Source organism: Prorops nasuta, unplaced genomic scaffold, assembly GCF_024137725.1.
Source record: "Prorops nasuta isolate Cenicafe-Biocafe unplaced genomic scaffold, Cenicafe_Pnas_1.2 PNAS00019, whole genome shotgun sequence".
Classification (NCBI taxonomy): Eukaryota; Metazoa; Arthropoda; class Insecta; order Hymenoptera; family Bethylidae; genus Prorops; species Prorops nasuta.
In genome coordinates this window covers 960,224-972,787 of record NW_027116816.1, presented here as the reverse complement: position 1 = coordinate 972,787, position 12,564 = coordinate 960,224, and the positions used below count along the sequence as shown (strand labels likewise).

Genomic DNA, 12,564 nt, shown 5'->3' with positions numbered 1-12,564 from the left:
AAATTACCACTTCAGGATTTCCAGCCAGCAAAAGCAATTCATTATTCCATAATTAATCAACGTCTCTATTATTCAGTTTGCAAGCACTGCGAGAATCATCTATCCTTTTATACTTTGCATTCCGAATCCCAAATGCTTTATTGTTAACTTAACGAAAGACAGATTGCAGCGTTGGGTACACATATATTTGTTCGTGCTACGCATACATATATCACCACTGTATACACACACTCGTGTTATTTTCTAATACCATGAATAATGCAACAGTTGAAGGATAAAGCAGAATAATCAGTCATTTAGAGCTATTAGGGATAATTGTGTTAATAGATACTATAGTAGGGAATCTATAGTTTTATTTGAGCTGGTAGCTCCTTGCTGGAATATTAATTGAAAATGAGTTTTTGTTTGCGCAACAACGACGGAGAGACGTGGGAGTTTCGAGCAGCTCTCGGTCCCCACATGTGTACATATATACTTTTGTCACAGTCCACTCATCCACATAGGATAGCAGAGTTTTCTCGACCCACGCTCTCCATGTCGGCTCGTTCGCTTACAATTCCTCGGGGACTCTGGAATAAAAAGCTCGTTACGATCGCATTCTCGCTTGTACTCTATACATGTACCTATACTCCAAAGATATCAAGGCATTCCCCAGTCCCATTTGCAGAATCAATCATTTAATGAGAATGGAGAGTGTGTAAGGGGGATTTTACTGTTGATAGTTGGAGGAGCGACGAGCGCACTTGTCATTGGTTATACGATGTGATCCTCGAAGCTAAAGGTTAACGCCACGGTGAGATTTAAGGGTTTAAGTTAACTCTTGGCGCAAATCCACCGGCTGCGCGTTAGAGCTCATTCGTCTTCTTTTCACCTTGACTTAGCACGTCTGCTACAATCCCTGCTAATGACTTGTCAAAGACTTACCAGTCTTACGCGTGCCGCTGTTTTTTCTCAACTGCAGCACATTACCGGACACATCAGACCAGTCCGTTTCACGCCCCTTCACGTGCACGCCAGCCACCGACTATATATACCTTATATAGTATCACCCACCCTGTACATATATATATATATATATATATAGTAAAACTGGCCAACATAATCCAGTTCTCTCCTTAAACGATCCTCCTCCGTAAGTTTGCTGATGGCTTCCCGCAATTTTGTTCTTCCTGGCTAAAACTTGATGACGCGAACTTTGGCGATCCATCTATTTTGTGGGATGTATTTTTTGTCATGCTACAGCTATTCATCTATCGAGATAGAAAAGTAAAAAATATTAAGTACCTACTACTCTGTGTCGATCGCACAGGATCCTCTGATTTAAAAGATTTCCACAGGGAATTTTTTTGCAGTGAGATTATGGTGAACGGTCGGAAGGATAATTGTATAATTAGGGGTCGATCGGCAGGGAAAATGAGAGGAAGCAGCAACGGGTAATGGAATTATAGTAGGCAGATGGAACGATTACTTTCTTATCGGGTGAAATCCATTATGGGATTGATCGCGTTACACTCGTGCGACGATGACGATGATGAGAGAACCAAGAGGAGGAGGCAAAGGTGTGCGCGCGGTACACCTCGTACAATGGATGAATGGGATATGAGTCGTCGTCGTCGTCGTCGTGCACGAGAGAGAGAGAGAGAGAGAGAGAGAGAGACGGACAGGAAAAGGGGAAGAGTTGGGAAGCGTAAAGGAGTGAAACCTCACCTAGCTTATAACTAGCTTTCGAGTGCAGGCGAAGAGAGTCTAGGTATGTAACAGCTCCACTATTGAAACTTCAAGCACGGAGCAATCATTCTGCAATTAGCAAAAGTGATTAACTGTAGAAACCAAGGCTGCTGCCTACACCGCTGCTGCTACCACCATCCGCATGCACCAACTTACATAGCTCCGGGTGTCATTTTCTACCTACTTACGTTATATTGCTAATTCTGTAAAACCTGCTAACCTCTTCGACAGTCACTTTAATCATACCCTAATTACATAAGCGTCCCTACGAGAATGTGATTCAATCTCGGTAACTATACTAACTACCCATCTCACCACGGACGTTTTATAGGCGTCATCATTACGTTCGTTAGGTACTCGTGATTCTAATACCCCGACGTCTATTCAGCATCATCTTTATCCATTATGTGAATATTGCTGAACATACGTGCATAGAATGGGCATTCCACGTCAACCTTGTTTACGACCACTATATGATTATTGATGGGGCATTTCTCATGTTTTAAACGCACGTATTTACGGTCGTTTCCTCTACTCTCCTATAGCTACAATAAGTATATCATTACGATGAAAGCAACGTAATAATGTCATTCGATTAACTCGACTTGATCCAATTTTCTTCAAACAATATATATATTCCTTTGGATGAGCTACCACACATCTCTCTCTAGTATATATATATATATATATATATATACCTAGCTACTACTGAATTATTAATTTGCCAGAAAAATTCAGTCGAAGAACCAACAGATACCGATTATGATTGATGACAGTGATTTCTTGACAGAGTCTTTATTAAAAAGTACTATTATAGCATAAAGTTCTTATTTGCTTTTTATCGATCATATGCTCCTTTTACCTTTCGAATTACTTTCCTTCGCTGATTGACGGCTCGACGATTCGTTACGCTCTTTTATAATTGATTTTCAATCATCAATCACTCTCACTCTTATCTTAATTTCCTTTCAAGCTCGCAATCACGTTTTCATCTCTTTCTCTCTTAATCTGCCTCAAATTGAGAGGAGATATACGATATCATAGCAATAAAGTTGACATTAGCTCTCCTTACTAGTATAGCTCGTATATATTCCCAACGTAAGATTCGCTTGTGAAAATTAAATCAAAGATGTCACAAAGGAAATCCCATTTAAAGCAATGTAATTATCAGACCTTCTGGAGGAAGGCTCTAAAATTAATGCGTTTATCTAGGATCTCACATGGGGGCAATCATAGAGTAAGTGTCGTTTTTACGAATTTATTTTAAATTGTACTTTTTAGTAGAAGGTTTTATGAATATAACCCATCCGAGAAGTTAAAATGTATATAATTCTAACTTTCGCAGCTTGCGCCGACCTCATTTCATCCTTCCATCTGTATCGCAACTTATTCCTTACTGATGTCAACTTTTATTCGGAACAAGAATTTTGAACTCGCTTTAGCGTTAGAGAGCTGGGGACTGTTTATATCCGTTTGAACCCTCCCCAGTCACATTTTCTCTGACTCCTCTGAGAAATTTAACTTTTTATTCAATGTTGTTAAGAAACCATATCGAAAATATCTCAAGTATCAGAAAGTGAGACATCTGATTTAAAAAAATAACAAAATCTACCCAACTTCAAAAACTCTATTTCAGTAATCTAGGTTAATTTACTTTTATAGTTATTATCGCTTATTATTACAGAAATATCTTTCCACAATATTTCTTTCTTTCCTTTATTCAATTCTTGCTGAAACTACCCCACATCCGAGTACTACACTCCTCTCCACTACTTTTATCCGACTGTACTACTTACTACTCTTTAACGCTCTCAAGTGGACTCGTATATGCGCTTGTCTCGAAAATGTTGTACGACTTCTTTTCACTGCAGCTACCCGTAGCTAAATGTTTAATGAAACAATGAGGGTCGATATATATAAAACCACAAGAATTCTTATAAAAAAAAAAAGAGCAATTAATAAAATTACAACTTTGTTAAAAAGGAGATTTCCCATAGACAAAAATTCAATTGGGAAAAATGAAAAAGTAGCATCATTAAGCAATTTCAAAATAGTTTGTTGATTGACCAATTTAGCTTTTAAACGTTAAGAGACGAGTTATATGTCGCGACACGTTTAACGTTGCATTTTATCTCAAGGCATAGCGCAGTTACTCTTTTCGTTATGCTATTCTCGAGGTAATATTTCGTGGATTACGAGAATACGTAATAAATTATTGCTTCTATAAACAAGTTATACAGGGCTACATGCTAGACACGTCACTGCTGGAATCTGGCAGCGTGACGGCATGCGACGTCGTACACGTAAGCACTAGGAAGGAGGCAGGCACGTGCGCACGGAGCATCCCCACACTAACTCGAGCAAGTAGCACACACAGTTGCAGATTATGCCTTCGTGTCAACCCTTCACGGGGTCTCCATTCACGTGGAGGTTACCGTGAGACATATGTTGCTCTTGCTATTGCATGTGACGGAGCGTTATATAGCTATATGTACACACGTCCCCTTCCCTTACCTCTACTTATTTAACAATGCACTCTCTGCTGCTCTGACCGCTTCTCGACACGCGAACATAATTAAAAATTACGCTGCTGATAAAAGCGTTTATTCCCCACTGCCCCCCCCCCCTCCTCCCCCACCCCCACTCTATATCTCTCTATATCACTAATAACACGAAGCCATTTAATTACCGTAATATCGATGCAATTCGACTCGTGTTATTAGCATAGTCGCACGAATACGTGCCACCATACAACACGAACTTTCCATTCTATCCATCACATACCCTCCTACCTCCTGAAACACCCGCCCGCTGACATTATCTTTCAATTCATTAGAATTAAATCATTCCTAAAACTCATTTATCGACCAATGTATATAGATCTATGGAATTACACTCAGCCACTAATATCAATCCGATAGAAACAACACGGAAATAAGCAAAATTATATTGCTAATCTTCTTTGACCGAAATACTTCTTACCATGTAATTCAATAGGACTCGTCGTTGAATATAATTCAATTTTTCTGATGCGCTATTAAGTTAAAGAATAAAAAACAGAATCTTTGTATCTCATTTTATAAACCACGTCATATAGTCTACTGCCTCTTTGAGGTTAATACCTACCACTTCTGTCTGTCAGCGTAACAGTGACAAATATAGATTGAAGCTTCAGCTACGTTTAAGCAGCCTTCAGACAAAGCCAAGCTCTATCTATTCATTCTAAACAACTAATCAAGGAGATGTCTTGGGAATAAAATGAGTATTATACAGGGCTACCATGAAAAGTGTATTTTAGAAATTATAACCCGTCGTTTATTGTCGTAACCGTTCATAAAACGACTCGTGGATTGTTTCTGTTTTATGAGATTAAAAAAAGAAAACTAGAGTTAAATCATGAAAATATATAGTCACAGCTGAGATGATTCGATTTAAAAATCGGGACAAACTTGCTGTATAAGAGAGGGTAGTAGTGCTCGACGGCGGTATATGCATGTATTTTTCTACTTGTACAATGTTCTTGTACTCGAGACACTACAGGGCCTCTCGATTGTTTTGCTCGTTAATAAAAAATATTCATTAAAATCAATGATTCATCGATGGTCATGGGAGGTCCTCTGATGTACGAAATAAATAAGAAAATAAGTAAATATATGCAGTACCCAGTCAATGGGGCCAGAAAGAGGGTGAAGGGGAGAAAAAAATATCTTTTGATATGTATTCTATATGTGTATACATAGTATATGCTTTAGGTGTCTGATAGTATGGCACATGCGCAATGTCAGCCGAGTTACCAAGGAAGACAGAGACAAGGGTATACAGAGGAGGATAAGGATGGGAAGAGGGGGAAGGGGAGAGTAGTCCTGGAATGGCTGGAATAGCTGGGGGTGGGTGCGAAGTCCAATTAAGATGTTTTTCAACGGCGCGGCGAGCTTTAGCCCGCAGACATCGGCGTATCTAGGCGTCACGGCTCCCCGGCCTACCAAGTCTGAATTCATATGCATACATGAATACATTTTACTGTTCCCCAATCAACTATCCCGACTCATCCCCGCTGTAGATCTTTTGTCCGTAACCGAGAATACCGGATATTTTTTGGGTCGCGGAAAATGCTCACATTAATGAAGCTGCCGCTCCCACTCCCCCTCGCAACCAAGCATGTTTCTACCATATTAACACTCGCGGCTCTTCTCTCTCATGTTATTTATTTTTCTCCACTCTACCCACCTTCTTTTCAACTCTAATTCTATCGTCTAACAACGTTATCGCAAAACCATCGCTTGACTTTACTTTTATAACTATATATATTTAATATGTGTATATAGGATGTGTGTACACATCCTGTCTTGGAAGGAAAAAAAACGTAATTAAATGCGTCAAGCGACTCTTATTAATATCCAATGGCAGATTTAACCGATACGTTATACAAAAATACCGACGAGTAACGAGCGTATAGTACACGCGTGTAACTCTCTCATGAATAAACGCGCTGAATATGTGCAGCATGCGTATGGAACAAAAACATTGAGGAAATATTAAAAGGAAGAAAAAAAAGAATAAAATAAAATAATGACATTCTTTGTACAGTCTCGCATATCTAAAGAAAGTTTAGCGCGTATCTGCGTGAATGTAGAGTACGCTACATATTCACAAGACTATTATGCATAAGAAGAATATGCATAAAAGGTTTGAGTGTGGCAGTGAGTGAGTGGGGAAAGAACGCGAGGAGGAGAGAATGTTAAAAGGTTGTGCGTACAAAAGCTATTAGGTTATAAGATAGTTTTATTATTATCGACAAGCCGATTTGCATAATCGATAATGCGATTTGACTTTTTCTTCATCTATTTGTGCTGTCAGCAGTGTTATTTGTTGCCGAAGCTAATGCGATATAAAATCATCGTAGCGCTGCACGACGAGTATATCAAAGTCAAGATTTGACCAATGCTTCTGCAGGCTATAGGATGTAATAAAAGAAAAACTTGTATTTTTTCCGCCGTTAACACCATAGGTGTGGGATAATAATTTAATCTCCTTTACGCTAGGGTCTATTGTGTTAAATGGGAATTTAATGTGTAAGGCAGTGTCGAACAACCATATTCTGTCAAAATTCATAAACACAATGGAGAAAGGACTTATCGACAGGCCACGACAGATTTTATAGCCGAACGTTTATCCCCATTAGGTCAGATTCATCGATTTATTGAAATTATAGATTTTATATCGCTTCGACTTTGCCTTATTTCGCGTCCTGCGTACACAGCCACGCTACACCGATTAATTTGCTATACTCTATACCTATACATATAACCTTTCCTAAATCATTAACGGCTTCCTGACACAAATTCCAGAAGGGACCACAACTCGAAAATGAAAATGTGGCTTTTTCTTTCCGAAGCCACAAATATTTCCCATTATGGAGACGAGCGAGAGTTGGAGGGGAGGGCAGGAAATTTATAGAGCATCGTACATAGATCACTCGCTAAAGTGTGTATTAAGATTTATAGGGTATCCTCGACCGGTGCATGCAATCTTGTTCATTAATACCTCCCTTGTATGGTAATTCATAACACGCACTTGCCCTCTCGTATCACTCGTGACATTGCGCAATGAAAATTTAATAACATTTGCTTTACCGGTGCATAGATTAGGACTATTTGCCAGTATTTTAATCTCCCTATCCGATCAAATTAAATCTTTCCAGTAAATCAAAGTGTTATTCCCACTCGACGAGGTGTATGAATTAAGGTCGTTGGGCAGAGCGAGAGAGAGAGAGAGAGAGAAAGAGAGAGAAGCACAGACTTCCGCGCGCGCGTATCCTAAATAATACCATTACTTTGAAAGTAATGCAGTATGCCACGGAGCCTGTTGTGCCAGGTACTGAGATGGCCGCTTTCCCACGTCAGCTTCTCGCAAAATGAAATCGGAGAAGCTTGATTATGAACACAACGCTGTACTGTGCTGTAGTAGTACCTACACTACACTATACATATACTGTAAGCGGTGCAAACAACTCATAAAGATAGGCTCTCCTACACAGCTTAATACACCAATAAATGACGCTGTCCATCCAAAGCACTTGTAAATATTTGCCTATCCAAAGTGAAGATTGTAAACATTGATACTATATATATATATATATATATATATATATATACTCTTACGGTAAGAAAAACAATCCGTGCACGCGCGTCTATCAATAACCTTATACGTTTAGAAATTATCCGCCTCTCTATCAGATTCCATCGGTGCTCCACTACATCTATAATAATTCTGTTTACTATATTACAGCTACCTGTCGATAGTTTCTTAACAAAAACTTTAATATATTGTTTTGTCAGGAGTAAAAAAGCGAGGGAAAGAAATACTCATTGTTTACGCTTATATTACGCGTAAGGAATTAAATTACCAAGAGATAAAGCGAATTCGAGTGGTAATAAGTAGTTGGAAGCCGAAATAAAAAATTTCAGCTTTGTTGTGTGGACGGACATGAGTTTTCGATTTCGGCACTATAAAGATGCGAGCTAAGGTAAAAAAGATAAGAGATCTTTCTTGGCGGTGATAAAAAATATATCGTGACCTCTGGTTGCACGAATGACGATTCGAAAAAGTCTCGTTTGCGCTGTAAGTCCAGAGTGAAAGAGGGAGAAGGAGAGGAAAGTAGAAAAAGATTTATCGACCTGGTGAAAACATGAAAAGTGTCGCAGGCGACCAACCGGTAACCTGATCGTAAGGTACAACAGTGTTAGTGAGAAAGAAGACCGTTTGAATTGGCAACAGTGGTGGGAGTGGAACTTTACTGAGCCGTACAACAATTCAGTCTTCCTTTGTTTCACACTCGCGCGCGTCTTTTACTTTTTCCACTGCTTTATTCCCCCAAGATTGCGTAAAAGCTCTCTCTCTCTCTCTCTCTCTCCCTCTCCCTCTTATTTCTCCCCCAACCCCTTCTCTCGTTCAATCCAGCGGTTAGCCATTCAAATAAATTCATACAGAAATTTTTATAATGGCCATCTTCAAATGAAATATCATCATAAGATATAGATATAAAACGCTTTACGATTTTTTCAATCTTAATGCGTTTCTTATTTTTTTTTTTTTTCTAAAAATAAGCTTTAAAAGCAGCCATTATTTTTTTCCGGAAGGAATGCATAAGTAGCTTAAATTTTAAACCAAAGCTTAAGCCAAACCTTTTGCCTAATATATACTTGCTAAATCCAGGTTTTTCATAAGAAACAAAACAAAAAAAAAGTAAGTAGACAGTATTTATACAAATTTCATCTTAAAATAAGGAAATATGTACATCCGCTTCGAAGCGCTTTTATGAATACCTCATTTCGTTAGAGAGTCCGCCATACATTGTATATTTTCAATTCTCGCCAAGACAACATTTTGACTTACGGTAGAGGCTATCGTAAAAACTTTAGATGCAATTATGAGCTGTGTATCGTGTGGTTTAACTACCTGTTTTTAATTTCCTGCTGCAAATCGCTCTAACTACGAATTCAGACTATTAGCTTGGGCAACATGCCAAGCCCAGAAGCTGGTTAATTATGCTATAATATTTCCGTGATAAAACAGAGATAAATGTATACCCGACTTGTCTATTTTATTATTAACAATCTATTAAATTGATCAATAATCGATAATCTTCGATACGATTTTACCCAAATTAACAAAAAAAAAAAAAAAACAAAATAGCTATATGTGATTAAATTACGGAGAGAGAGACAGAGAGAGCATGAAAAGAAAGGTAAAGGGATACTCACGTGGGTAAATGTGAAATGAGATTTTTCCTTTCTTTATTTCAGAACATATGGAAAAGTATCCTAACATAAAAATCAACAAAAACTTTTCCAATCTGCAATTCACAGAAGAACTTCTAAACTTTAAATGGTGATTCGTAGAAAAGAAGAAGTTACTATTTTTATCACTCTGACTTCTAATTAAATCTTACCATGTGTGTTATTGCATTAAACACACGAAATTGACAGGCCCGCGTTATAAATCCCACACTAGTGTTAATGCTAATTTCATGCTTAAATCAAAACTTTAGCATCGCCTTTAGATCAGTTGTCAGATTTCGCATCTCTTGACTTGCATAAATCATACATAAATCTTGTGAACATGTAATTATATAGGGGTTCATCGAGATCAAGAAATAGTTTTCTTAATGAAAAATTTGAATGGAGAGATGTAAAAGAGTCTGTTTCGTTAAAGCGTTTAGCAAAAACTTCAATAAAATTTTCATAAATTTCGCATACAAAAGTGCAAAGTTAATATTAACTTTCAATAGCACACAAACAAAAAGTTAAAATAAAATACTCGTCGGTTATGCAATTAAAATTGGCGTAAGTTTGTGTTGCAAAAAAATTTCATGAATTTTGCATAAAAAGACAAACAATCGTTCTGACGAAGGAGCCGAACGCGGAATAAAATTGAAAATAATTGAGAGCGAGGTATACATTAGAAATTTTATTCCACGAGGTAGGTTTTGGTACAATATAATTGAATTTTTTTCATGATGTCTCACAATATGCAGATTGGATAAACCTTAATCTGTAAGTAGTGTTGATACATTTTAATTTGCAAAGGACGGTAGACTGATTTAAATATAATGCCGCATATTTTTTGATTTGCATTTTATAATCGGGGTATTTCAGTAACGGTGCAAGAGGGGGGGGATGGGGGGGGGGGGGTAGGTGCTGGGAAAGCAGTGAATAAAATCGCATAAATATGGGAGGGGAAGGGGAAGGGATGGGAGAGAGAACGACAATAATAGGTTTTACTCGATAGGGAGAGAGGTGAGAGGGCACGCGGATAGGGAAAGAGGATAGTGGAGAGAAAGCGAGAGAATTATATTGGTGGAAAGAGAATAATAGTTCTATAGATATAGTGGCGATGGTAGGGATAGAGAGTGGAACGGGAGCCAGGAAAAGTGGGAAGAGCGGGAAAAGCACAGTGGGGGCACACACCGTGGCATGGCATGGCCCCCCAGCCGAACGATTCGAACCCTGTGAGTTTTCCGAGCTTATGTAGTAGGGCTGGGCGATGTAACAATCTGGTTGTCGCCTTGTTATCGACACACGCGCATCGCCAACACGATAACGATATCGCTCAATTCACATTCGCTCTGTACAGTTATATATACGAAATGGCACGCCACCCCCGACACTGTTGTGCCAGTTGTAAATTCGTTAATTGACTAAGGTAATTGCTTCGGTAGTTCAGTAATGCACTCGATTCTGGACAGAGCCAAAGCGCATCATATGGCACCAAGGTAGGGATAACTATGAGAGCCGTCGACGAATACAACCGAATTCACCGAGATGAATGTGCCAACTAAATTTTCGTCAGCCCCGACAGCAAAATACAGTTTAGCGAATGTTCCATATCCGCGAGATCTGTCCGATTCAATTCTAAAAATGACAAATCACTCATAAATTTTAATTAAACCCCTAATCGATTCAATTTTTATAATTTTGCCACATCTTTCTCATTCCCAATTTCACTTGTCAAATTTATCTAGTAATTGTGTATATATAACCGAGATATTCCTCTGTAAACGCGAATTATTTTCAAGCATTTACCGTTACGATTCCGAAAGAAAATGTTGCTTCTTGTGCTCTATAATAATTTGATAAAACAATAATTAAAATAATTCATCTTGCTATTGTACAAACTACTTCGATATTCGTTATTCTAATAATTTACAAAGTGATGGTTAATGAAAAATTAATTTCTTTAATGGAGAGAAATGTTATAGCTAATATTAATCTACAGAAATGTTAATTAAGTAAATTTAGGAATATTTTGGCATTAAGTACATATCTGACTGAAAGTATTGAATATTGATTAGATTATAATCATAATCGATTTTAACTAGGAACGTCTATGAATGGTTGAAGAAGATAGTGATCGTTTTGAGAAAATAAAGGAGAAATTCAGTTTTTTATAATAAAGACACAAAATTTTCTTGATAATATCTCCTTAATTTTATCCGCGTAAAAATGATCACGCATTTATGACATAAGTAAATTTCAAGAAAAACATTATAAAATATTAGGTAGACCGAAAAATAATGTCGTTTATCTTTACATGATATTGACAACGCAGAGACGACATTGCTTTCCGGTTCACCTAATGTGGTAGAATGCGTTATCGGAGACGCTCAGCCGAGAGCGGTTTTTGTGGGAAAAATATTAAATCAGAATACAAGAAAACAGATTAAATTATATATAAGCTTCGCCTTAGGAAAGCTGAGAGAAACACACAAAAGTTTTGGAGGAATTAGCGTAATTTGTCTTTTGAAAAATATGTGTTACTATAAGTATAATTTGTATGCAGGTTTGATACTATAATTTTGGAGGAAAAGAGTCAGAATGTTAAGGGAATAAGACTCATCGACTACCTTGCCGCGCAATTCTACGTGACCCCTCTAGGTAAGTATAATAATCCCATACAGCTTCGCGGAGGTCGGGTCGGACGAAAACTTGGCTAGCTTCTTAGTACGCGCGCAGCTGATTGCAGGAACACTACGAACGTCACATCCGGTGCAAGTGGACGTGCAAGCTATGTACGTGCTAATGTATTCTCTCGAGAAAAGCTCAGCTCTATCTTACGAAACTTTTTTCACCTGGCAATGGCCTATACTCTATTTCTCGCTATTATTTTAATTTCCTTCCTGACCTCTGCTTCTTCTATTAGCATCCTACACATTTTTCCACCTTAACCTACTTCGAGCCTGCTGAATTATGAAATATCCTGGGTAGAAATTTTTCTGTAAGGAATACGATACATCAAAATTTTCTTACCACTCTTGTCCCTAACAGATAAAGTCTT

At 38.0% G+C, this 12,564-nt stretch overlaps 1 protein-coding gene across 2 annotated transcripts in view; it reads right to left on the bottom strand.

Annotated features, from left to right (window-relative positions):
• Positions 1–12,564, bottom strand: part of CARPA (Carbonic anhydrase-related protein A) — a 109,700-nt gene that overhangs the window by 31,556 nt on the left and 65,580 nt on the right. The gene's annotated exons all lie outside the window — the stretch shown is intronic.